Consider the following 6,049-nt stretch of genomic DNA (forward strand, 5'->3'; position numbering starts at 1 on the left):
GTTAGTCAACAGTACTATAGTTAGCTAGCACTGGAGAACTTTAGCTACAACTGTGCCCTAGCTACTTTTGCTAGCTAGGTTTAGCGTTCATACTACATTTACAGTACATTTCGGGTAAATTAGACCTGTGAATTATAGGTAGTGAAGTACATTACCCTTTTGTGATAAGGGCATAATGTTTTAATCTCCAGTGTCAATGACGTTCTTCTGAGAAAAAGGGACGCACACCTTTTCATAACCTGCGCCATGTTTTAAGCACAGATAGAACAATTGTATTTAAAAAAGAACTTTTTTTTTTTAAATTAACAACAAATCAATACAGAAAGTACATAAGGGAACACAAGTATATATAGATTATATATAATGGACAATCGAGCTAGGGGGTACAATATCACATTACAATTACACAAGGACCTTAATACCACTTCTCTCCCGGATCCGGGATCCTCCTCATCAAAAAAGCTGACTAGCATAGCCTAGCCTAACGGGACAGGGATATCATATAATATAATTTTAATGAAATCACAAGTCCAATACAGCAAATGAAAGATAAACATCTTGTGAATCCAGCCATCATTTCCGATTTTTAAAATGTTTTACAGCGAAAACACAATATGTATTTCTATTAGCTAACCACAATAGCCAAAGACTCAACCGCATATTTTCACCATGTTTCTACCGCATAGGTAGCTATCACAAAACCGACCAAATAGAGATATAATTAGTCACTAACCAAGAAACAACTTCATCAGATGACAGTCTTATAACATGTTATACAATAAATTTATGTTTTGTTCAAAAATGTGCATATTTGAGGTATAAATCATAGTTTTACATTGCAGCTACCATCAAAAATATCACCAAAGCAGCCAGAATAATTACAGAGAGCAACGTGAAATACCTAAATACTCATCATAAAACATTTATGAAAAATACATGGTGTACAGCAAATGAAAGATAAACATCTTGTGAATCCAGCCAATATTTCAGATTTTTTAAGTGTTTTACAGCGAAAACACAATATAACATTATATTAGCTTACCACAATAGCCAAACACACAAACGCATTTATTCACCGCATAGATAGCATTCGCAAAAACCAGCAAAAGATATAAAATTTATCACTAACCTTGAACAACTTCATCAGATGACAGTCTTATAACATCAGGTTATACAATACACTTATGTTTTGTTCGAAAATGTGCATATTTAGAGCTGCAAACCGTGGTTATACATTGTGAAAATGTAGCAACATTTCCCCAGAATGTCAGGAGCTATTTGGGACACTCACCTAATCTGACCAAAGAACTCATCATAAACTTTACTAAAAAATACATGTTGTACAGCAAATGAAAGATACACTGGTTCTTAATGCAACCGCCGTGTTAGATTAAAAAAAATAACTTTACCATAACAAACAGCTTGCGTTATTGCGAGACAGCGCCCGCCAAAACGGCGGAGAATAGAAATAACATTTTCCACAGAAATACGAAATAACATCATAAATTGTTCTTACTTTTGCTGAGCTTCCATCAGAATCTTGTACAAGGAGTCCTTGGTCCAGAATAAATCATTGTTTGGTTTTAGAATGTCCTTTTCTCCTGTCGAATTCGCGCCACAATGCTAGCCAATGTTGATGATGTTCCCATCTTCTCTCGACGCAAAGAACGGAAAACTCCAAAAGTCCCAATAAACGTTGAATAATCTGATAAAACTCGGTTGAAAAAACATACTTTACGATGTTATTATCACATGTATCAAATAAAATCAGAGCCGGAGATATTAGCCGTGTATACCGAACGCTTATCAGAAGACAATATGGAGGTGCTTCACACGCCTAGGTAGAGAAAGGAAATTCCTGACCTGCCATTCCAAAAGCTCTTGTTCGACCTCAGATCAAGCTAGACACCCCATTCCACCTTCCACTGCCTGTTGACATCTAGTGGAAGGCGTATGAAGTGCATGCATATCGATAAATATAAGGCAATTGAATAGGCAGGCCCTGAAACAGAGCCTCGTTTTCAGATTTTTCACTTCCTGTCTGGAAGTTTGCTGCAAAATGAGTTCTGTTTTACTCACAGATATAATTCAAACAGTTTTAGAAACTTGAGTGTTTTCTATCCAATAGTAATAATAATATGCATATTGTATGATCTAGAAAAGAGTACGAGGCCGTTTAAATTGGGCACGATTTTTTCCAAAGTGAAAATAGCGCCCCCCTATTGACAATAAGTTTTTAAGGGACATACATACACTTACAATTCTAACAGCTTTTTTGTTAGTAGAGTATTTAACAGTCTTAAAATACAGTTCAATTTCTTTTTGTAGGGTAAGAAAATTAGTTTTTTTGTTAGTAAATTTACATTTGTGTATATGAAATTTGGCCAAAAGAATAATGAAATTAATTACATAATGTTTCAGCTTATTTTTATCGTATGTAAAGAATCCAAGCAGTACATCTCTCCACAATAGTGTAAAATCTTCATAAATGTGTTCAATTATAAATCTACTGATGTCTTGACACATTTTTCTTACATGTATACAATGCCAAAAAAGATGCAACACTGTTTCTGGGTGGTCATTACAAAAGGAACAATTTGAGTTGTTTTCCTTAAACTTCTTCATATAGTGGTTGGCAGGATAATATTTATGAATAATTTTAAAGGAAACTTCCTTCATTTTGTTAACAAGTAGGTATGTGTGTGGCAACATCCAAACTTTTCCCCAATAGATATTATCAATAAATCCATTCCAATAAGGCATGACATAAGGTATAGATAGATACAACATCCTGCTGAAAAATTGTGTTTATAAATTAAGGACCATGACAAGAAAACCTGCCGATGAAAAGCAGAAAGTTTCACTGGAATTTTGTCAATATTATAATTGCACAACAACATGAAGTTAAGGCCACCAACGGTAGAGAAGACATGATGAGGAATAAAATTCCAGATAGAAGTGGGTCTTCTTCGGAATTGTTTTATCCAATTGATCTTAAAAGTATTATTTAAAGTAGTAAAGTCCAGAAAATTCAGTCCACCATTCTCATAAGTGTTCATTACAACAGTTTTCCTAATGTAATGGGTATGGTTTCTCCACAGAAAGTTGAAAAGCATCTGGTCTAATAGAACAATGAGACAGATATTTCACTGGATGTATAAATGTGACGCATTAGTGAAAGGAAGCCCACTGGTCCGCAGTGGGAGAAGATGGAACTAGATGGCCGACATTCTGAACATTTTCTCATCGATGAAACATTTGATCCCAATACAATTTTCCGTTCCCAAAACTAAAATATCTTATGAACAGAGTGGATTACGTTTTGTAGCCTTAACCCTTTGCGAAAGTTTGTAAAAATCGCGTTGTTTAGCTGGAGTGCAAAGGCAAATTGAGTTATTGCACACGCTCACTTCAGAGGAAGCGTTCCCAAATGGAATATACAGATGTACGCTAGAAGGCGCCAATAGGATTTTGCTAGCTCGTGCTTGGCTCTGCCCACCTTGCTTGTTCTGCCCACTATGACTAATTTGTTGAAACGACATGCTGTGGTCTATCTTGGTTTAGTTAAAATCTTTGTTATAAATGTGTCATCAATCGCAGCAGTGTGGGAGGGAGATTCCTTAATGTGAGAAGTGTGCAGGAGGACATGACAAAGGAACGTTTAGTGTCGGTGGAAAAAGCTGTGCGTGTAACCTGTAAGGGTACCCATGGTTTTGGAGAGCAGAGGTGTCCGTAGAGTGAAAGGCAGGTTGAGGTTGCCAGGATCAGAGTAGTGCAGAAGGTATTATATGCTGAGGCAGTGAAGAGAGTAACAAATGAAGATGGGTCCAGGGTGAGGGATCCGAAGAGGATCCCTGTGAGTAGGCTTGAGGCCAATAGAGAGTGAGCACAGAGCACATTATCTTTTGTTTATTATCTATTTCACTTGTTTGGCAATGTAATCATATGTTTCCCATTCCAATAAATCCCATTGAATTGAGGGACAGGAATAGCATGTGCTTCATTTAGTAAGGTTGTTTTTTTGGCGTTCATGGCCATGGTTGTCAATTGTACCGCAGGAATGGAACGTGAATCACAGAGGATAAATCAAATCAAATTTTATTTGTCACATACACATGGTTAGCAGATGTTAATGCGAGTGTAGCGAAATGCTTGTGCTTCTAGTTCCGACAATGCAGTAATAACCAACGAGTAATCTAACCTAACAATTCCACAACTACTACCTTATACACACAAGTGTAAAGGGATAAAGAATATGTACATAAAGATATATGAATGAGTGATGGTACAGAACGGCATAGGCAAGATGCAGTAGATGGTATAGAGAACAGTATATACATATGAGATGAGTAATGTAGGGTATATAAACATAAAGTGGCATAGTTTAAAGTGGCTAGTGATACATGTATTACATAAAGATGGCAAGATGCAGTAGATTATATAGAGTACAGTATATACATATACATATGAGATGAGTAATGTAGGGTATGTAAACATTATATTAAGTGGCATTGTTTAAAGTGGCTAGTGATACATTTTTACATATATTTCCATAAATTCCCATTATTAAAGTGGCTGGAGTTGAGTCAGTATGTTGGCAGCAGCCACTAAATGTTAGTGGTGGCTGTTTAACAGTCTGATGGCCTTGAGATAGAAGCTGTTTTTCAGTCTCTCAGTCCCAGCTTCGATGCACCTGTATTGACCTCGCCTTCTGGATGATAGCGGGGTGAACAGGCAGTGGGTCGGGTAGTTGTTGTCCTTGATGATCTTTTGGCCTTCCTGTGATATTGGGTGCTGTAGGTGTCCTAGGGGGCAGGTAGTTTGCCTCCGGCGATGCGTTGTGCAGACAGCACCACCATCTGGAGAGCCCTGCGATTGTGGGCGGTGCAGTTGCCGTACCAGGCGGGGATGCAGCCCGACAGGATGCTCTCAATTATGCATCTGTAAAAGTTTGTGGGTTTTAGGTGACGAGTCAAATTTCTTCAGCCTCCTGAGGTTGAAGAGGCGCTGTTGCGACTTCTTCACTACACTGTCTGTGTGGATGGACCATTTCGGTTTGTCAGTGATATACTGTTTTCTGATGTCCACGATCATCTCATTTGTTTTGTTGACGTTGAGTGAGAGATTATTTTCTTGACACCAGACTCCCAGAGCCCTCACCTCCTTCCTGTAGGCTGTCTCATCGTTGTTGGTAATCAAGCCTACTACTGTTGTGTCGTCTGCAAACTTGATGATTAAGTTTCCAAAATTAGATGACCCCCATCAACAGTAGTCATGGATTTCTTATTTGGCCACGCAGTCATGGGCGAACAGGGAGTACAGGGGGGGCTGAGCACATACCCTTGTGGGGCCCCAGTGTTGAGGATCAGCGAAGTGGAGGTGTTGTTTCCTACCTTCACCACTTGGGGGCGGCCCGTCAGGAAGTCCAGGACTCAATTGCACAGGGCAGAGTTCAGACCTAAGGCCTCAAGCTTAATGATGAGCTTGGAGGGTACTATGGTGTTGAATGCTGAGCTGTAGTCAATGAACAGCATTCTTACATAGGTATTCCTTTTGTCCAGATGGGATAGGGTAGTGTGACGGCGATTGCATTGTCTGTGGACCTTTTGGGACTGTAAACAAATTTAAGTGGGTCTAGGGTGACAGGTAAGGTGGAGGTGATATGATCCTTAACTAGTCTCTCAAAGCACTTCATGATGACAGAAGTGAGTGCTACGTGGAGATAGTCATTTAGTTCAGTTTGCATTCTTGGATACAGGAACAATTGTGGTTTCTTGATGCATGTGGGGACAACAGACTGGGATAGTGAGAGATTGAATATGTTCGTAAACACACCAGCCAGCTGGTCTGCGCATGCCTTGCGAGGGTTAACGCGTTTAAATGTCTTACTCACGTTGGCCACAGAGAAGGAGACCCCACAGTCCTTGGTAGCTGGACTTGTCGGTGGCACTTTGTTATCCTCAAAGCGGGAAGTTTCTGCCTATCTTCGTACTGTAGTCTTTGATCAGATAGGGCCAAAGTACTGGAATAGTGTTTAGGTTTTAATGGG

This window comes from Salvelinus alpinus, chromosome 19 (genome assembly GCF_045679555.1).
Source record: "Salvelinus alpinus chromosome 19, SLU_Salpinus.1, whole genome shotgun sequence".
NCBI classification, from domain to species: Eukaryota; Metazoa; Chordata; class Actinopteri; order Salmoniformes; family Salmonidae; genus Salvelinus; species Salvelinus alpinus.